At 42.3% G+C, this 22,893-nt stretch overlaps 1 long non-coding RNA gene across 1 annotated transcript; it reads right to left on the bottom strand.

Moving 5' to 3' along the window:
- Positions 1 to 795: 795 nt before the first annotated feature.
- LOC114690166 lies at positions 796 to 21,102 on the bottom strand. Its single transcript, XR_005089539.1, has 2 exons — positions 19,267 to 21,102; positions 796 to 1,677 (listed from the first exon to the last, which is right to left on the bottom strand). It is a non-coding gene; the product is annotated as an uncharacterized LOC114690166 (long non-coding RNA).
- Between the last annotated feature and the right edge of the window lie 1,791 nt (positions 21,103 to 22,893).

The raw sequence follows: 22,893 nt of genomic DNA, 5'->3' as shown, positions 1-22,893 counted from the left end.
AACATCATATGAAAGTCATGGGTACAATGATCCTTCTTCAAGTAGGAGAAAAATACTCCATCCCTAGAGGACTGGGCACCAAAGTTCAGCAAGAAAGCATCCAGTTCTTTCAATAGTCTATCCCTCCACAGCAGTGCCAATGGTTCAGCACAACTGATCTGCAGCTGGACAGAAATCCCTAACACGGGGACAGATGGTCTCTAAATGACTTTATTAAGGATTCACATTCGTATTAGTTACGTGTACACTGCTGTGATCACAGTCTCTGGTAGGAATAAGCAAAGAAAGATTTATTTCTGTTCATGGTTTCAGAGGGTCTCAGTCCATTACAGAGGAGAAGACAGGTGGAGTGTCAGGAGCATATAGCAGAGGCTGTTTACACCATGGTGGATGAGGAGTAGAAGGAGCAACAGGGACCAGGGACTGAGCGACAAGATGCCCCATAGCAGCCTACTCCTGAGCTAGGCTCCCACCCCCTGAAGGTTCTACAATGTAGCAAGCACCACAGTTAGGAAACACATGCTCAAAGGGTGAGCAAGTAGGAGACATTGGGAGACATTTCAGACTCAAACAATAACATCTCTTTCTCTTTGTAAATTATTTCATTCAGCCAACTAGCAGTTCTTTTTTATTCCTGTGTCTGTGTGTGGTGTGCAGATGTATGGGTATGAATATTCACACGTGTGTGAATGCATGTATGTGTAGGTGGGTCCATGTACATACATGTGCCTGTGGAGGCCCAAGGTTGATGTTAGGAATCCTCCTTAATTGCTCTTTCACCTCATTCACTGAGACAAGGTCTCTCAATCAAACCCAAATTCACCAATATGGCTACTCTAGCTAGCCAGTTGCTCTAGGGATCTCCTATTTCTGTCTTCCAAAATTGGAGTTACAGGTGAGCCACCATGCCCATCTGGCATTCACATGGGCTCCTGGATTCCTAACTACACCCCTCCTGCTGGCTCTTTAACCATGGAGCCAACTCTGAGGGCTCCAGCAAGCAATTCTTAATATTGATTTTACTTAGTCTTTCTCTATCAATCTCCCAAAGATGGAGTCAGAGTCTTTCATTCAACTGTGCATCAAAGATAGAAGACACTACTGAAGGTTTAAAGTTAACTGATTAAACAACTAACTATACGGTACTAGATTCGACTTATATTCATATATTTCCAAATCCTTCATTTAAGGTCCTGTTATCTTTAACAATTACTCCCTTCTAACACTGTCAGCCATTGTAAACATGTTTTAAGGTTCCTATTGCTGTGATAAAAAAAAAAAACACCACAACCAAAACCAAACTTGGGGAGGGAAGGGTTTCTCTCATCTTATAACTCTCGGGTCACATATCATCACTGAAAGAAGTCAGGGCAGGAACTCAAAGAAGGAACCTGAAGCAAAAGCCATGGAGGAGCCCTGCTTATGTCTTTGTCCCCCCTTCATGTCCTCAGTTGACTCTTTTTTTATACAACCCAAGACCACCTGCCTGGGATTGCTCCCAGGGGGCTGAACCCCTCACATGAATTCTTAATCAAAAAAATGCTCCAGACTTGCCTACAGGCCAATCTGATGGAAGCGAGGTTCTCTCTTCCCAGATGATCTTGGCTTGTGTCAAGTGGACAGAATAGCCAACAGGCACAAGATGCAGAGATCTCTCACGTTCTCACACTGCCTCATCTGTAAAATCGAAATAAACGAAAGGTGAGATCGTAAGATTTGGGTACCTGAGATGTAAATCATGTTGTGCTCTAGAGTAAAGATCTTTGACTTCCAGATCTCAGATCCTGAGTACACAGACTCAGCACACACCGGAAACAATTCCTGGACAAGGTGAGGACTGGGCCCCTTACAGCGATGTGGAAAATGCAAAGCGGTGGAACCTTCAGAACGAATACGTAGCAAGACAGGGCCTCAGTTCCTTGCAAGACCCAACTGGTATACCTAAGAGCCCCAAACACCAAAATACCTCCACGCTCGGAAGAGGCTCTGTTTCCACACCATTTCAGTTCTTCTGCCAAAGCTGCATACAGCTTTGCTTTTGTAGGTGTATTTTAAAGGCTTCTAAGTAAAATATTTACATCGGTAGGTCCTAATGTTTGTTTGTGTCCCAAAGTATACAAGGTATGGCCTATTGCCAATGTGTCTAGGACTGTTATCATGACCCTTAACACACTTGGAAACAGTGGTTTTTAAAGATACGCTCATTCGTAGTCACAATCTTACACTAACTCCTTTATGAATTTTCTTTTTCTGTTGTTCAAATTACTAATATTTTGGTAATATTATAGCCAAAGTCAGGTATCTAGTCCCATCATCAACTAAAACTCCCATTTCTATAAATGTGAGAAAGTGTGAATGTAAACAGCTCCAATTTAGATGGCAGAAATGGATATCAATCAAGGCCTGTCCATCAAGCAAAAGTGGAATAACCCTTTATTAGTATTTTGGGCTAAGCTGATGAAAGATATCTAAGGAAATCACTTTGTTGACTGAAAAGAAGGTTGGAACATTGTTTTGTTTTTGTTCTGGGTTATTTTTCACTTATTTTAACTATAGGGTTATCAAATTGCTGTAAGCTTTATTGTCTTAACGCAAACACAAATCACAATTACTATTGCTACAAATTCCTCAGTTCAAAATGTGAAACAAATAGAGATTGATTCTCCCATCCTATACTCTTCATGGAGCAATTACTTGGGGGATGCTGATAATAATGACTGGTCATTTACCTGATGCTTGTAGGTCTACATGAGATTTTATTTTGAAAAAATAATAATTGAAACTAGTCAACAGGTGTATTAGATTTAAACTCTTTTCCTCTTTTGATACATTTTAAACAGTTTTTTCTCTATTTCAATGTTATCAGCACTTCTTTAACTGGCCTTTCACTTGTTATTCTCAGTTACAGGAAGTTCATATTAATTATTAGCATTTTTCCTAACATAAGCATCCAATTAACAAGTTGGAACTTGACTTCTACCATTTACAGGCATGTTTCTCTCCACTCACACTGAACCCCACGTAAAACCTGAACAGCAGTTATTACATATTAAAACTTTGAGCATCCCTCCATAAAGTAAGTGCAGATGCTGGCAAAACTATGAGCCAAACCAGCATCAACCATCACAGCCGTGGTGTGAGATGAGAATGTAACCAACATGTCCCACCAAGGGATTTATTTTTTATCCAAAGGATGCCTTACCTGCTTCACTCACTTTCCCGAGTGAAGCACAGAGCGTTTCTCATAACGTGTCTGTATCAGATCAACCTAGAAGATGCAGGATGGAAACCCATTACAGGGAGTGGAGAGATGGCTCGACAGTTAGGATAGCTTGGCGCTCTTGCAATGGACCACCATTCGGTTCCTATCACCCATGCTCACAGTGGCCTGTAACTCCAGCTCTAGAGGGACCCTACGCCCTCTTCTGGCCTTCACAGGCACCTACACACACATGCATATACACACACTCAGACACATACGTATATACAAATAAAAATAAAAAATAAAGAAAACTCATTTTATCCTTACTGTATGTCAAACAATAAAGTAATATTCAGTAAAAATGCATTTGTGGAAGTTAATTATGAAATTTTTGATAGATCTCTATTTCTAACAGCATCAACAGTAAAATCCTTCCAATTACATAAGAAATGGGAAAGAAATTCTTAAAAATACAAGCAGTTATTAAAGGAAAAAGGCAAGTTATTACACCAGGGGATTCTGAAGGCAGGGGTTAACTAGCTGAATTCAGTCACACTGAAGGTTAACTCTAATTTACACTACTTCAGGTCACTCCATGTTGAGATCATGAATACATGTGGAAAGAGCCCCGAGTCACCTGGGTGGAGGTAGGAAATGAACAGCCCAAGAGCAAACCTGGAAGACTGTACTAACTAGCGAGTTACGAGGACTCACAGCCACTCTGCGTATGACAAAAAAATTGACAAGAGATCTTGATGTCTCAATTAAGATCAAGACACTGAGACAAAGATTTTCCTCAGCAAGATAGAATATGAAACATGCCAGCTTCCCACAGTCTTCCAGATGGCTGCTTTCTTGCTTGTTCGTCCTTCAGATAACTGCTGTATGGTGGTGACCCCCAAATCTTTATCTGCAGGTATGACCTCACTCAGCCTCAGACTACTGTCTAACTTCTGGTCATTTTCCTTCAGATGGGTCACACAAAGAAATCTCATGCCACACACTGCTTCCTGCCTAGTTGAGCTCCATCTCTTAGGATCCATCTCTGCTTAAATCATCATCTCATCAGCCAAAGACTGAAGCCTCGAAGTTCATTTTGAAGTCCAAACTCTTCCCACCTGATCCCCTCTGCTCACGGCATCTGGTCCATCAACCTGCCCAGTGCTCCTCTGTGACAAGCCCTCTTTTCATCATTTCAGTTTACACACCTCACCTCTAGCCTCATCCTAGCTCATCCTGGTTCTCTAGGCTCCGAGCCGCTTACTCCTCTTGGCCACCAGACTCAGCTTCCTCAATGCACACCTAAAGACATCATCTTCCCTGAAAAGCTTTCAACGCTTCTCCACTCCCTACAGGATAAAAGATACAGAACACTCCAATGCTTTGTAGTTTAACACTTTCCTTTCCACACAGCTTCACCTTTCTTCCCAAGCACCCTGTACCCAGCTACGTCTACTGGCATCCAGGGACAGCCTTTGTACTCAGCCCTAGAAAACCAGCAGCAGGGCAGTGGTTAGGCTTCTTTGTTCCTTGACCACCTCTGTGGACCCAAAAGAAAAGCACTCTTCCTACGTGGATCACATGTCCCACATATTAGGCACACCAATCCTGATGTCCTAAGACAGTTTCCGACGCATTTGCCAACTGTAATTACTGTATTTGTAAATTATCCACACGGTTATTCAGGAAGATGGTCTTCCAAACAAAACTTCATCAGACTGAAAGTAACATAGCAAAGCACCCCAGGCCCTACCTATAAATAACCTGCGAAGAAAACTGACGCCATAAGATGCTCCTGGGGATGAGTCTACTGTCCTTTGGACGACTACACAGCCCTGACTTCTTTATCACAACACCCACATTCCAAGAAAGATATGCAGATGAAATGTCGAAAGCAGCAGCAATTCAGGCCCCAGGAGAAGGAAGAAAAACTGTTTATTGTGCATCTGTCTGAGCTAAACAGACCTCAGACACTTAGTGTAGAGTAGGCATCTCTCCTAAGCACTCCGCTTACTAAATAGCTAGCTAGCATCATCAAATAGCCTGGGGCAGGAATCAAGACCAAAACAAAAACAAATATGTCACTGAAGTAGAAAGCCTACTTAGAAAAGGACTAGTTGACACTTTTTTTTATTAAATGTATTTTTATTTCCTTTATGTGTACTATATGTTACATCATTTCTCCCTCCCTCCGTCCCTTCTATGGGCCCCCACTCCCTCCTCAAGTCCTTTTCTGTATTATTATTGTTACATACATAAATGAATAAATATATAACTATAACCTGCTGAGTTCATTTAGTGTTGCTCAGATGTACCTATTTTACCAGGTGACACATCTGACCAGTCGCGTTTGTGTTGTGACATCACGTGGTCGACAATCAAATCTCTTCGGTTTCCCTGCCTGTCCCCTTCAATCTTGCCTACAACATCCTCTGCCCACACTCAGGACATCTCACACATGACCAGCATTAAAATGATTTCTCTAATGACCTTCACACCGCCTGCTTGAAAATGCTTCTACCTCTGGGGAGACCAAAGTCTTCCCAAGAATCCCATCAAAGCCCTAACATTCTCCCAGCACTGGAGATGATACCAAGGAATTCACAGATGCCTCTAGTTCCCTCAGAGTCAAAACACACTGTTTTGGGGCTAAGGAGATAGTTCACTGAGTAAAGCATACATCCCTAAAGTATCCCTAAAACTCATGGAAATCCAGGCATCGCACATGTCTGTAATCTCAGGGTTCCCAACAGAGACGAAAATGTGGACACAGGAGAATCCCAGAAGCTCCAGAGCCAACTAGCTTGGTGTATGTAGCAACAAACCAGAAACCCTGTATCATAGTGGAAGACTATGAACAACATCCAAGGCTGTTCTCCAGCCCACATGCAAACCATGGCATGGGCATTCCCACGCTTACATCAACACACATACACAGATTTAAAAAAAAAAAAAATAGATTGGTCCATCTTCCTGCCCTTTCGATATTGAATCCAAAAAGGACTCAGCAAATGACTTCCATTTGGAAGAACTTGGAAGAATCATTCAACTCTACAATGACGCTTTTTTGAAAGGCTGGTCCATGTACACCACCAAAATCAAGACTTTAGGAGGTCGCTTTCTTTGAAGGGCATGTCCTCCCAGCAAATACCCTCACAGACGCACCAAGTGTGACTTTGCAGGGACTGCTGAGACACAGTCTGTTACAACTGGCATCAGTTGCCACAAGCAAGCTCTGAGAACCTGACCCTGGCAAAGCACATTTTACACTCCAGTGCTGCTCATCCGGGTGATACCAAGTGGGGAGGCAGGGTAGGGGAACTGGGGGGGGCAGGGGAAAGTGTTGGGGGGGGCGCAGAGAAGAAAGTCCTGGAGCAGGATGCCAGGCGCTGCCCCGAAAGACACCATGCTGCAGCAGCTACCTCACCCACACAGACAGACCAAACCCACGAAAGCAAGTTTGCAAGCTGCTGCTGAGAATCCCATAAAAAGCAGTTCTATTTCTAACCTCCGGCACCATGGAAAAATACAAACGACACCAAGCAACCTAGAATCTCTAAAAGTCTTATTTTTATACTCTTTCCCCCACACCCACACCCTAACCTCCCCCACAGAGAAAAATGTTAGGTGGAAAATTTGCTAGCTTTTTTTAGAAGTTTGACAACGCTGTGATCAACTGATGAGGCTGCAGGCACACTTGAATTGAGAGGAATCTGTTAAAGGCACTTTTCGGTTACAATTGTACGCGTCTGCTTGGTGAAGGCACGTGTCATTTGGCAACAGAAGGCCAGAGGGCTGAGGCGACACGTCTTGCCTTGCAAGCATGAAGACCTCAAGTCAATCCCCAGAATCATGTAAAATAATTTTTTTAAAAAAAAATTAAAGGTGTGCAGGGTGGCATGGACTTGTAATCCCCAGCGCTGAAGAGAAAGAAACAGGTGGATCCCTGGGACTTGTTGGCTGGCCAACCTCTCCTACTTGGCAAGTTCCAGACCAGTGAGAGACCATGTCTCAAAAGAAAAGGTAGATAGTGCCTAAAGAATGACATTCGAAGTTGCACGCACGCACACACACACACACACACACACACACACACACACACACACACTAAAACAATGGATGGCAAAATGAAACAGGGAAATTTCCCCCAAGGTCTCAGGCCACAGACAGAAGGCTAGTGATACATTTCTGAAAATGGGTTTTCTTCCTTCTAGCCTTCCTCTTTTCTTGGCTCACATTTCCAAGTCTAAACTACAGATACAGGCGTCCAGTGTTCCTTACACCTGCATCGTGTCTCTGCTTCTCTTAATGTCACTCTTAACCCAAAGTTGGAAATAGGGGGGGGGATTTGCTAAGGCTCTCCCATTCCATTTCTCAGGCACTGCACAGAGGTAGCTATAGGGATGGACAGGCAAAAAGGCGGGGCTTCCAGACAAAGGGTGATCCTGAATGAAGTCCTGAAAGAATTCAGGAGTCCTCTGAGAAGCCAGCAGGACAGAGAAGGGATCTCCCAGGCCTCCTACTCCTGGTACCTCCACTGTCACCTCCCAAATGACCGACTTGAAAGGACCCATCACTACCCAGCTTCACACGCACATGGGACATCTCTCTGCAGCCTCCACATGAGTCTAAGTCCAAGGCCAAGTTTATTCCTTCAGGTGGAGGCACCTTGGGCTCTCGCTTATATCACAACCCTAAATGCTCTTCTATGGTCACATTCTCACAGTTCAATCTGTTTCCTCGTACACGACAAAGGATCAACTCGTACATAAACACTCCTCCCAGAACTGCTGGCCTTTGATCTTAGCTTGATTTTTTTTTTTTTTCTTTTTAACACAATCATAGGAAGATCGGGCCAGAGAAGCATGGCGGAATAGGGTTATTGGTTAATTGCTGAGTGTTTCTCAAAGTGGCTCCCTGTCCTCACCACCTCGCCTTAATTAATGATTTCTTCACCTACATATCAGCAGCCCTGCGCTTCACCCATTTCATAACACCTGGCTCTAGCAAAATGCCTCATGCAGTGTTTTAGGAAACCTGCTCGGCCCTGAAGGAAGACAGTAGCACCTCTGTTTCCTGCCAATTCCCATACAGGATCCATGACTGACAGCTGGCTAATATCCGAATGGAAAATATCTGACATTTTGCTGAGCATTTAACATATACATACATTATACATTTCTATGTATTAAATGCTGAAATATATATTAGGCATTTCAAAGATAATTCTGTAAGATAAATCTCCCGTCAGAAGGTAAGAAAAGCTGAGATTCAAAATGACAACTTATTCGGGTGAAAAAAAATGAATAGAACTGGCAAGGGTAAAACTCGAGCCAAAGTCTGCGTCTTGCCAATGCTATGTGGCCGAGGGGCGTGCATGTGCCTTTGGAGTCTTCAAGACCCTTGAATTGTCTAAAATGCTTAGCAACTGAAACATAGAGAGTCAAAACCATTTTCAAAGCCAAGTCCAAATAAATCCGCTACACTCAAAGACAGAAATGGTACAGTGAAGACAAGACTCTTAGCCTCCTGGGGCCCTCCCAGAAACGCAGAGCAGGGACAAAGAATGACACCTGTCCCGAGCGCTCACCACTTAGGAATGTCTCACAGTCCGACTGGGAGCTGTTTAAGGCGCAAAGCTTTACGAGTAACAGAGCAAATATAAATTCCAAGACAGCCAGCCATAAGAACCTATTTTAAAGGTGTGACCGTCCCGACAGCAGCTCAGAAACAGAAGTCTCAGCTTGAGAGCGCCTGGGGAGCTGACGCAACAGGCACTTGTGTGGCCAGGGTGAGCAGTTCTTCAGCGGCACCCGTTGGCGGGGAGGAACCGAGTTTCGCATTTAACCTAAAAGCCACATACGGTACTGCAGTCAAGAGAAGGTTCTCCATTACCAATTTGAAAGTTGCTTAAAATAGTTGACAGAATGAGGTAATCCCATATAAGGAGAGAAATCGGATACTTATGTAATTTTCAAGAATTATTGCTACTTTTACCAAAATTTTGTAAATCAAATTTCACAGTCCTTTGGAGGCATAATTCAGTGGTATGTTCACTCACTTAGAAAACTCCTTGAAGACAATTTTAGGCTTCGGTGGGTGAATTTAAGGAGAATGCATGTGAAAGTCAAGGGCATTCACACTTCCACAGGCCTTGGTAGAGGACTTTCTCCGACTTTAAGCTGGTAACAAGTGTGCCAAATCACAGAAGGAAAATCACCAACATTAAGTCAGCAGAACCAAGGGATCCTCCAGTGCCACGCTGTTCCATCCAGTTAACAGAGAGATCACGCAAACAAACATTTCCCAAGCACAAACATCCACGAGGCGCACCAGGCACTCCTATGAATACCTGCCATCTACCCTGGGAGAGTCGGTCAAAAGGGCTCCACGAGTATAGACTTCTGGTAGGGAAATTCACTCAGAAAAGAACTATGTACAAACTGAACTCAACTCGGCCATATAGAGAGGCACTGCACCCACACTGATGTAGAACACAGGCTGCTAAGCAACACCTGATGTTTACCAGTATGGGTTGGGGCCTGCAGGGGAGGGGGAGGGGGGCTGGAGGGGAGAATGGGACTCTAACCTGTAAAGTCTGTTTAAATCGAGGTATTTGTGTACATGAGTGAAAAAGTACCTGCAATCCTTCATGGTGCTCCAAATCAGCCTCAGTGAATCCCAATCATATATTTTTTTTAAGCCCAGATAATGTGTACCCTGAGACCTTCCAAGGAGATCCTCAATTAATGTCATTTGACAAAAGTTTTATTGAGTTGGCTTGATGTACAACAAATACTATTCTAGACCAGGCACACAAGCAGGCAATAGAGAAGAAGCATGGAATAGAAGAGATCAGGGTCTGTCCCGGCCCAAAGAACACTAGTGTGGGATTTGTTATAAGCAACTTTTGGTAAATTAAAAAGAAAACGCTTTGAAACTGTGTAGAACTTTATGGAACCTTCTTACCTTTCTGAAAATTATCAAATATTTTCATTTGATGCCAGGAATGATGTCCAAATGAAGTCTGTCAACTAGGCAGGGTCCGAATCAATCAAATCACTCTTAAGAGTCAGCATCACAGAGGTACAGGGGCATCCTTGGGGGAAGAGCAAGGAGCGAACTGGAGCCTTGTGCCTCCAGCATCTTCTTTGACTGACTCCACCAGGGCTGGCCCTGAATCTAACTTTAGACTAAAGATGTCAGAGTCACCAAAAACACGGAGTTATCCTCTAAACGGTAGTTACCATCTAAACATTCTACCTCTGTGTACCCCAAGTTTCCAAGCCCAGTGGCACACAAAACAAAAACAAAAGCAACCTAAGAGCGGCCAACCACCTCCGACGGACCAGCCCATCACAAACTCTGCCTCAGACGCATCAAAATGAGTCTTACACTCTGCTCACCTTTGCACTACACAGAACCTGAGGTCGGGTCTTAAAAACAGACTAACCAGAGAGTGGGGCCTGATGCTGCCATGTTGAGTCTGAAGGGCCAAAAGAAATACAAAGAATTTCAGTGAGCAGGTTTTTGATTTTTTCCTCATTCAACTTACCCTAACCCAAGTTCCCAAAAATATGTGAGAGCCATCACACTATAAGGCACAAATATCAAAATAAATAACATGAAAATACAAGCATAAACATTAAGTATTACAGAGGAAAAGAGAATCAGAGCCAAAAATCTGGAGTAAAGGATGGGACTAAATTGAGGTCTTTTCTAGGATCCCCTGGGGACAAGTTCTCATCTTTGCGTCAAAAGACGCACACTGTACCTCCAAAGATGGAAACCTTTTCTTCAATGAGAAGTCACAAACAACAGACAGTATCTTGGACTTGCTGTCTTCTGAAATTCATACAGGTGAGTTTGTCTGTGACAAGACTTTTTTCTTTTTATTTAAATTTTGTCATTGTTGCATGTGTGTAAGTGAATGCAGGCACAAGCATGTCATGGCATGTGGGTAAAAGCAGGACTACAACTTCCTGGAGTCTCTTTCCACGGTGGGATGTAGGGGCCAAACTAAAGTTCTCAAACTGCACATCACGTGCTTAAATCCACTGAGTCATCATAGTGTAGGACTCTCTCTCCCCCTCCCTCCCTTTCTCTCTCCTTCCTTTTCTCTCTCTCTCTCCCTTTCTCTCTCTCTCTCTCCCTCTCTCTCTCTCTGAAATAAGATCTTCCCTTTTAAACTAAGGCTAGCCTCAGATTCAAGGAAATCCTCCTGTTTTAGCCTTCCACACAGCCTGCTGAAAAGACCACTTTCCTTTCTTAACAATACAATTACCTGAAGTTAACTCAAGGCACCTAATCTTCAACAGTAAAAGGAAGCTAGTCTAAGTGCACCTCATCCCTTCTTGGCACTACAGATCTAATTCTGTGTAGTAGTGAAACTCTAGCTAGGAAGATAATGTCTGTGACTGTATCCACAAGGCACAGTATTTTTCTGTGTCCTCCACCCAGATAGTGAAGCATCGTTAGTATTCCAGGTGTTTTCTAGTTCCCACTACCTATCACCAACACCCTTATCCCAACTTGTGAACACACTCATGTGTGTCATCCAGTCTAGACGCGTTGCTGTGTCTCCTTCAGTGACTGCCTCCTGAAGCAATTTCAGGGAAAGCGCTGCGTCTTCTGAAATGGGTACTTCTCAGCACCCAGCCTGCCAGCACGTAGGATACATTCTGTCCAAGGTAGAGGCAGCAGCCATCTGTGTCATCTGTGTGCCACCGTGCACTCTCCAAGAGCCTTGTCCCTCAACTCATGTCCCTACCATATGTCACTCCCCAATACTCAACCAATGCACAGGTATGCAGATAAAAAGGGACTGATAAAGAACCCTGTGAGGTTCCTGTGGAGGTCTACCCCAAACACATGAGCCAAACACCTCCCATTTTTTATTCATCCCCTTCCTGTTGATATTGGAACCTACAGAATCTAGAATAGGATACCAAGCATTTCATCTTATCTCCTTATGTAAGACTCCTAAACTGTAACTCAGGAGTGAGAGGCTGTCTTGCTAGCTTAGAAGGAGAAGGCTGCTAAAAAGGGACTGAGGACACATGGCCAGACTTGAGGGGGCCTCTGGGACCCGAGAGTGATCCTCACTGACAGCAAACAAGGGAACGGGGCCGTCATTCCTACGGTTATGAGAAATTTTATCCTGTCAACCACATGAACAGGCTGGAAGGGGATTCTTCCCCATGCAGAGGCACGGCCTATCAATAATCTTAGCTTCAGCCCTAACGAGAGCTGAGCACAGTGAGCTGAGCAGAGTACTAGACAGACCACCAGACAAGACAGCCAGCTCCGCCACAGAAAGTGAGGAAATCAGCAAGTGTGCTGGTTTAAACCACCAAGTTTACAAAAAAAAAAAAACAAAAACAAAAACAAAAACAAAAAAGTACCTGCTACTCAGAAATATAAAATCAATACATGTAATAATATATATACATAAAGTATGTACTTATACATTAAATGCATATTAACTGCCCCATCCATCAGCTGTGAATAATTTTTCTCACACAGCCATGACACCACTACAGGAAAGAACTACATTGCCAGTATCCTGAACTCATAGGAAGGCTTTAAGTTATTTTTTGCATGTGTGACTGTGTGAGCGTATTGTGGATGGGCATTTGCTTACTGGAGCCAGAGGACAACCTTGGGTGTCATACATAGAAAGGCATCTGCCTTCTTTGAGACAGGTACTCTCATTGGCCTGAAAATCAGTAATTAAGCTAGCCTGGCCAGCCAGAGGGCCTTGAGGATCCTCTTGTTTCTGCCTCCCCAACACTGAAATTTTAAGCAGCCACCATTTTTATGTGGATTCTGGAGATCAAATTCCAGTCAGTCTTCATGCTTGTAGGGCAAACACTTTACATACTTGGCCATCCCTTGGGGTTAGTTTTTAATTTTAACAATTATAATTAGTCGCTTTCCACATAACACAATAAGATCATAGCAACGGAATGAGTTCAGCCCTTCAAAGTTCAAAGACACAAATTTAATTTCAAAATAGGTTGAAAGATATTTAGCCTCACAGTTTCACCTGTAAACTTGAGTCGATGCTTAGAAATGTCTCTCAGAGAGTGGGTAGATTAAAGTGTAGAGAAAAGGAGTAGAGACGCAGAGGGAGCTGGACTTGATCTGGGGTAGGGTGCCCTCATGCAAATAAAATGCAGAGGAGGTGGAAGAAACAGTGAAGGTGCCACTTCTGACCCAAGGTAAGATGCTCAAGGGCACATGAAGGCTCAGAAATATAACAGGGCTGTGGGAGCAGAGAGTATGATACCCAGGTACAGAGGAACCCGTAACACAAAGCAGTGGTCAGAAGTGGCCCAGACTTGACCCTGGGGTAGCTGCCCAGGTATGTGGGAACCTGCAATACACATCAGTAGCTGTAAGAATAGGCAGCTAGCAGACTTGACCCAGGGTAGGGCATTGATTTAGTACTCTCTGAACATTGCAACTGCCTCCATGCAAAGAAGTAACTTGGGAAGAAAAAAGAAGGAAGGGAGGATAAGAAGTAGAAAAAAAGGAAGGAAAGAAAAACTCACACAATCAACTAACTTCTGATGCAAAAGTCTCAGTGCAAAAATATAAACAACACACAGAAAAAAAGACAACATGTCTCTTCCAAACATTACCAACTCCATAGTAATGATCCCCATGAGAGCAGCATAGAAGAACTCCCAGACAAAGAATTCAAAGGAATGATTATAAATAGGTTCAAACAACTCGAGACATGCATGTACTCCAAGAGCACAAAAACAAACAGCTGAATCAAATAAAGAAGTCAATTCAAAATATGAAAATAGAATTCAGTAAAAAGAGAGAAAACTTCTAAAGCAAAGACAAAACGAAATGATGATGGAAACAAAAGCCTCCAGCCATCGAATACAAAGCTCAGTGGACAGCCTCCCCAGCAGAACTGATTGATCATGTGGAGGATAAAACGTTAGGGCTTGAAAGCAAGGTAAAATAATTAGACCATTAGCTCAAGGTCAATGATAAATTTTTAAATGTATTCATGAACAGAACATGGGAGGGATTTGGGGCACCATGAAAACACCTCATCTATGGATTCTGGACATATAAGGAGAAGACTTCTTCCAAAGGCAAAGCAAGTGTTTTCAATAAAAACATAGAAGAATATTTCCCAAATATAGAAAAAGAGATCTAGGTACAATAAACATAACAGAATACCAAATAAAAAAAAGACCACAAAAGAAACTCTCCATTGTCATATTATAATTAAGCCACTTAAAACCTAGAATAAATAAAGATTATTGAAAAAATCACACAAGAGAAGGGCAAAGTCACATATAAAGGCAGACCAATCCAACCAACAGCTGATTACTGGGTAGAAACTTTTAAACCAGAAGAGCAGTTACCAACCCAGATTGTTATATAACAAAACTGTCATGATTAAAGGAGAAATAAAAACTTCCCATGACAAAAATAAACTAAAGGAGTTAATGAGCACTAGTCCAGCTCCACAGACATATTGAAAGCACTGGGGACTGGAGAGAATAGACAAATCCAAAGGCCACAGGGAGAAAATATCAGGACAACTGGTGAAAAAAAGTTTAAGAAAGCACCCAAAAAGCAACAAACTGACAAGAATTAAATCTTATCTTTCAATAATAACTCTGGATATTACTGGTCTCAATTCCTCCAACAAAGAGATCTAGACTAACATAATGGTTTAAAAATAGGATTCATCTTTTTACTGCCTTGAAGAAACACTGCCTACCATCAAAGACAGACACAACCTGAGGGCAAAAGTTTAGAATCCAAGCAAATGGAACTAGGAAATGAGCGTGTATGGTCATTGTCATATCTGAAAAAAATGGACTGCAAGTCCAAATTAGTCAGAATAGACAAAGAAGAGCACTCCGTGCTCACCAAGGGAATAATTCATCAAGGGTATATTAAAATTCTAAACATGTATACCTCAAAACACAGGTACATTCAATTTCATAAAGTAAATACTACCAGATGTGGAGTCATAGATCAACCCCAGCACAGTACCAGTGAGTGACTTCAACATGCCCCTCTCACAAACAGATAAGAAATTCATACTGAGAGAAGAGAGAGAGAGAAGAGAGAAGAGCACTGAAGTTAAGTAACATCATAAGTCAAATATACCTAACGCACATCTACAGAACATTTCACTAAAACACTAAAGAATTCACAATTTCTCAGCAGCACATGGGACTTTCTCCAAAACAGATCACATACTGGGACAAAGGCAAGGCTTGGCAACATAGGAACATGGAAATAACATCTTGTGTTTTTTCTGACCACAATGGAGTAAAGCTAGATATCAACAGCAAGGAAACTACAGAAGCCACACAAACGTGCAGAGATTAAACAATGCACTGGTGAATGATAATGAAGTCACTGAAGAAATCAAGACGGAAGTTTAAAAAATGCCTTCAATTGGATGAAAATGAATCAATAAAGCAATTCTCAGAGGAAGGTTCACAGCACTGTCTACATCCAAAAATCAGAAAACTCAAATAGCAAACTTAATGATACAAGAACAAAGCTAAACCTAAACCAGAATCAATTGATGAGAGAAAATCATTAAGATCACAGCAGAAATTAATGAAATAGAAATAAAAATACCAAAAAAATAAACAAACAGTTGTTTCTTTGAAAAGATGAAAAAGACTAACAAACCCTTAGCCAAATTTACCAAAAGAAAGAGATATAGGATCCTAATAAAATTAAACATGTCAAGGCATATGTTATGATACCAATGGAATTCATAAAAATCACAAACATAAACCTTAAAAATCGATGTTCCACTAAATTGGAAAAACCTACAAGCAATGGATGTTTCTAGAAATATATGACCCACCAAAATTAACCCAAACTCAAATATAAACATGAGATTGGTTATATATATATATATATATATATATATATATATATATATATATATATATATATAGGCTAATTCTCCCAAATGAAAAAAAAATGATATTTGGACCAAATGAATTCCCTACCAAATTCTCTCAGACCTTCAGAGAATGACACTGATACTACTTAAATTATCCTACAAAATAGAATGGGAAAGGCAGCTTAAACTCTTAACAAAGCTAGTATTACTCTGACAGCAAAACTAGATAAAGATACCACACACAAAAAAAAATACAAAATTACAGCTCAACCTCCTGATGAACATAGATTAAAATTCACAATTAGATACTTTTGAACAGAATTCAAGGTTACACCAAAAAGATCATTCATCATAGTCAGGGCTGGCTTCATTTCAGAAATGCAGGGATGGTTCCATACACGTGTATCAATAAATGTGATTGGTCGCATCACTGGACTCAAAGTCAGATCGCCCCAATCCTTTGACAAAATCCAACATCCCTTCATGATAAAAGGATGGGAGGATCACATTGTAAGAATAAAGGCTATATATGACCAATTTATAAACAACACCGTGCTAAATGGGTGAGGGACTCAAAACATCCCACTAACCCAAGGGTGTCCACTCTCTTTACTTCTACCTTAATACAGCCCTTGACGTCTTAGCTTGAGCAGTAAGACAAAAGGAAGGAAGTAAAGAGGGTGCAGAGAGGAAAAGCAGTATCTCTATCTGCAGACTATAGGACTCTAGGCATGCAGAAGGACTCCACCAGCAAACTCTTGCCGCTGATGAACACATTCAGCAAAGTAACAGGATACAAAATTAACACACACAAGTCAGTGACCGTTCTATACACCAACGATAAACAGACTGAAAAAGAACTCAGGGAAACACCCTGTTCACAACAGCCACCAAAGGAATGAAAACAACCTAGATATAAACCTAACCAAGGAGCTAAAAGACCTCTCCAGTGAAAACTTGAAGACACTGAAGAAAGAAACTGAGAAAGACGATGGAGGATGGCAGATCACCGATGTTCATGGATCCGAAGAAAGAATACTATGAAGATGGCCATCCTATCAGAAGCAATCTACAAATTCTTTGCATCTCAGTGAAAGTTCTGGGGCCATTCTTCACAGACAGAAGGGAAAAAAAAAAAGTCTTGAAATTCACACAGAAGCACAAAAGACTAAAGCTAGCCAAAGCAATCGTGAGCAAAGACAGTAAGTACTGCAGGAAATCCAACCAGACCTGATTTCAACTTACACTACAGAGCCACAGTAACAAACAGAGCAGGAGAATGGCCCCAAAACAGATGCACAGATCAATGGAACAGAATAGAGGGCTCAGAAATGTCAAAGCACCCCCAAGAGAAAAGACAGCATCCTCAACAAGTGGCGCCTTGATACTGGATTATCAACAATGAAGAAGGAAACTCAACTCTTATCTCCCACCCTGCACAAAACTCAACTCCCACCAAGTCAAGGACATCAATGTCCGGCATGATACTTTGAAACTGCCAGTGGAAAAAGTCGGGAGTGTGCTTCCATACACAGGACTCTCTGAACAAAATGGTTTTAGGAATTCCAGTCTTCAGTTGTGTAGCCACTGGTGTGTTTACTCATGTTCCAGGGGACAGTTCACACCCATTCCCAATCATGTGGCCCAAGTTACACCCAGTAGGTCACAAAGCAAAAAAAAAAAAAAAAACAAAAAAAAAACAAAAAAAAAAACTTGGAAGGGGAAGCAAGCACTCAATGGGAGATATGGGGTTCAGTGGATGCTGGAGGGAGATAAGAGAGGGTATATGTGTGACCAGAATATTCTATATGTACATATGAAATTATCAAGGAATAAATTAAAAGAAAAAAGAAATGTATCCCAGTAGGCCACACTTTCATCAAATATCATCTTTGGCATTTTATTATCTGACAGCACAAGGTTCAAAACAAAAATTCCTTAAGAAAAAGTCCAAAGTAAGACTCATGATTCATTTTCAATTTTCCTTTACTATTGTTAAGTCTTTAATTCCCAAACAAAATGGCAAAACCCTGTGAGGTCCAAATCATCTGGTTATAACTCTAAAACAAGATTCTGATACAGCCTCTTGAAGACCTATTTTTAAAAACTCCTTCAGATTTTTTTTTTTCAAGACAGCGTTTCTCTGTGTAGCTTTGTGCCTTTCCTGGAACTCACTCTGTAGCCCAGGCTGGCCTCCAACTCGCCTGCCTCTGCCTCCCGAGTGCTGGGATTAAAGGCATGCACCACTGCTGCCCAGCTTCCTTCAGATTCTTAAAAATAGATCATTTTTAAATCTTTTACCTAAGAGTTTGTTTTAATTCTGTTTACAAGTTGGGTGCAGGGTTGGTGAGATGGAGCAGTGAGCGAGGCCTCTTGCCGTCAAGTTGTAGGAGGGAAGTCCAGTCCCCAGACCCCAGCCAGTGTAAAGAAAGAACCAACTCCTACTAGATTATCTTCAGACTGACACACACGCACACACTGTGGTACACGCCTACACACACACACACACACACACACACACACACCCCAAATAAATACATACATACATACATACATACATACATACATAAATACATAAATGCTAATTTTTTTTAAACAGACAAAAAAGTAAAGCCAATACAAGGCCAGCAAGATGGCTCGGAAGGTAAAGGCGCTTATCATACAAGCCTGACAACCTGAATTAAATATCCAAAACTTACAATGGAAGAAGAAAATCAACTCCCAAACACTGTGCTATGACCGCCACATACATACCATGGCATGTGCACACTTGCACCCCCATACACAATAATAATAAAATGTTTACATTGAATGCATAAGTATTTTCAGTGCCCCATTACCCTCAAGTAAAAGATTATATTTTTATGGAAAAAAAAATAACCATGACTAAAGTTCTATCCCTTGTAGATTTTTGAAAGGGTTGGTTTTAATATAGTTAAATTGCTTCAAAGTAAAAATACAAACTTCGTTACAGAAACCTATCACAATCTCCAAAATCTATACTCAGGAACTTATTACGTATTCCCAGTCTGTCATAAATCACTCAGTAAACATGAACATTATCCTCTCAGACATCAGGATTCTCACACTCAAGCCAAGAAAAACTAAAAACATCAGTTCTGTAACACAAGGCTGAGAATTTCAACAAACTCACCTCTTCCCAGCATAATTTCAACTCTCTTGGGCCCATCTCTAGCTGTGAAAATAGCAATAACCCATAGATTAGGATCCACTTATGGAGGAGGCAGGTGGTGAGCTGGCATGGAACCATCGCCCCCACAGAGGAAGAAACGGGCTTATCCTAAAGATGATAGGTCCCAGGTCAGAATGCAGTCCTAACACCTCCCCAGCCTTACTCCTTCCTTCCAGAGAATGCATGCCTTTTCCATAATCTCGTAGAGCACACTCAACCCAAAATCCAGAGCTTCCAAGCAAAAAGGCTAAGCATGAATAGTACGTCTTTACAAAGGCAATCAGGGCTCCAGAGAAAGAAACCGGAGACTGAGCACACAGCCACGCACAGGAAGTGCAGGCTGGGTTCCTCATGTACATACCCCGCTGCTCCAAGTATTTGAGGAATCCACACGTGACTTTCCAACGTAATAAAATACGGTCCTGTGGGGCTGATAATCTCACTAACCCCAAACCATCTCCTGAAAGACATGTTCCTGACATGTTTGTGGGCAGGAAGCCTGTGAGGCACGAGACACAGGCAGGATGGCTTGGTACTCCCGAAAACTGACAGGTAGCAAGGACTTTTCTTGCCACAAGACAGAGATGAAAAGGAAGGATCAACAGCAACAAAGAAAATGGAGCCCCATTCTCCTCACCTTTCTGTTGTTTGTTCCTTGGCAGTGTTGGGGCAGAATCCAGGGCCTCACACACAAGGCAAATAAATGCTCTAATCGGAAGTGTATCACAATTCTGAATTCTAGTCTGGTTTGCTGAGTTTTCTGATTTGGTTTGGTTTTGCTAGTTTGTGTTTGTTTGTTGTTTTGTTTTTGAAACAGGGTCTCTAAGGATAGCCTGGGCTGGCCTAGAACTTGCTCTAAAGACCAGACGAGTCTTAAACTCAATGATCCTCCTGTCTCTGACTCCTGAGTCCTGAGATTACTGGGGTACTTGGCAGATGTAGGGGGGTGTGAGCTTGCCACAGCTCAGCAGTCATTGGGTAACTTGTAGGGATTGGTTCTCTCCTTCCGTAATGCGTGTTCCAAGGACAGAACTCAAGAACTCAAGTTACAAGGCTTGGTGGCAAGAGCTCTTACCCACTGAGCCATCCTGAAATTTATTCATAGTTTTCTCAATATTCTCACCCCATCATTAAGAAGAAGAAAAAACTTTTAGAGGAAGATTGAGCGGACTCTAGCAGGAGGCTTTCTTGCTTGCTCTGAAATGAGATTTGCTCTAGCTGATGACTAAGTCTCATGAAGTAGAACCTTTTAGGATACAACAAAGCCTTAAGACAAGAGAGCTGTTTCTTAATGGGAATTAGAACTTGGGATGAGGGGCAGGGAAGCAATTTCCAGAATCGTTCGTGTCACAGGAAGATTAAGGAAAAAAAAAAAAAGAGAGAGATGTCCTTCCCGAAACCTTTTTTATTTTAGACCATTTCTTTTTTCAGAAATATTAAAGATAAATTCTACAACACCCCATCTCAGATACAGCAACACACCTGGACTTGGGTCAGACACAAAAGCATGTGTGCAACAACTTAATGCATTGAATCCCACGTGCTATTATATCCTCTTGACTGAGACCATTTTTTTTTAACCAATCCAGAACAACCAACTGCTCACCAGCTTTCTCTCACAGGGCTGCATTATTTCAGAGTGAACGAACATTGAGGAATATTAATTATAGGTTCAACCTGTCTAAGGCCCAAATGCTGGGTGGTGGCTCTCACACTACGCTTTGCCTCAGGAAGGAGCCAGCAGCCAGACAGGTCCAAGTCACCGAACAGCAGGAAACCTTCCAACTGCCTTCCTGCACAGAGGCCCCCCCACCAGGCTCCGCCTCCAGCTGACCATCCTCACTGTGGCTCCAAGTCTGAACAGCTGTTTCTAAAGAAAACAAAGGCTTCCACTTCACGATGCCTGATGCTTATTCCACTATTATATACATTAACATGCATTATAGGTGAAATATACATTAATGTACAGTGTAGCTGCACTGGGCAACTAACAGACACCAGCCTGATGAGGAAGAACCAGAGAGATTCAAAAGGCAGACATTTTACCTATTGGGCCTAGATTGAGTTTTTATCCTCAAATAGAAAGGAAGGCCCTCTTCAAAGCAGATACAATAATGAAATGCCCCATTTTGCCACTGGAAAGAAAAAAGGATGGTAAACAGCCACTCTAACAAGTTGTCTCTCCTAACAAGTTGTCTCTCCGGGAACTCAGAGCACATGACTCAGGGTCTTTCCTGGGATCCATAGTGCCCACTTGCTTCAAAAACCTGACAACCATGAGGAACCCTTGTCGCTGGACCTGTTGACCTGGGGTACCACACTGGACAGAGGACCATGCTATCCTCCACTGCGATGAAGACAGACGCGGGACAGAGGCCTCATGCCTGAAGCCTCTCCAGCTCTTCTCCATCCACCCGCGCTCTTTCATCGGGGAGAGAAGCAGGCCATCTACAATACGAAAACAACAGCCCGGCCTCTGTCCTCCTGGCACTTGTGGTTCTAGTACTTTAGACAGGGAAGTCCAGAAACTCTACCGCTGAAGCCACTGAAGAGGGAAACAGAACAAGAGCACAAAGCACCCTCGGGTGATGCCACAGTGTTGGTAAGAATTGCGGCCAACAGAGCGCTCCCCAGGCCTGCCCCAAGAACATGTAACTGCACACATCTAGCATGCAGAGGCGCACAGATGCACTGCTGAGTCGGGTGCTCTGTGACTCTGAACAGAACAATGCACGCGGGAGGAAAGGAAAGTGGGTATTTTTGTGTTTTCTTTTTGTTTTGTTTTGTTTTGAATGGATCTAGAAAAACAGCCTTAAAATGATAACCAAAAAGGGATGGCATCACATAAGTGACCTTCAAGGCCAATTGAAAACGCTTTCTAGCCGATTACAACTTAAGAGTCAAGACCTAATGGACGAAGATAGCATAACTGCCTTGCAGGTCCCTACAAGGAGTAGGAAGAGACCACCAGGTCTCTGTATTCTGTCCTAAACAGTCATGCACTTAAGTGCTGCACACAGTAGCACATGTATGGTCACAGAGAGCTGGCTGAAAAGACTGAGAATCCACTCTAGAACCTGTTGCAACGAATCTTCTCCAGTCCTGCTCACTTAACTTCATCAGCATTCACTAACTATCTGCACACGGCGCCCCTCAGGCTTACTTGGGATTCTCCCATTTGATCAGGTTCCAAACCTCCTCTACATCCCACCTGCCCCCCACCCCACCCCGCCATAACCATATCACCATAGCTGGCATTCCTAGAAGAGAAACCTCAGGAGAAGCCTCGAAGTACACAGCTTCCAATGCTTAAAAAGTCCAAACCTTGAACTCTTGGTAAGATAGCAGACCTGGTCTCAAAATAACAGACTTCACTCCAATGAACCCATGATCATTAGTGATATATGCAATAGACATATGAATGTCCACCTATTTGTATAGGGTTATGATATTAAATATAAACACAAGCATACAAGCATAATTTTTAAGTTTTGGAAAATATACTGAACCCTCCAGCCTAAAAGACATTCTATCTTTGACTGCAGGTCCTTACTCCAGTGCCGGTTGTGATCTATTGAAACAATTTCC

Source organism: Peromyscus leucopus, chromosome 19 (assembly GCF_004664715.2).
Source record: "Peromyscus leucopus breed LL Stock chromosome 19, UCI_PerLeu_2.1, whole genome shotgun sequence".
NCBI classification, from domain to species: Eukaryota; Metazoa; Chordata; class Mammalia; order Rodentia; family Cricetidae; genus Peromyscus; species Peromyscus leucopus.
The sequence above is the reverse complement of the archived record's forward strand: the minus strand, read 5'-3'. Positions and strand labels throughout refer to the sequence as shown.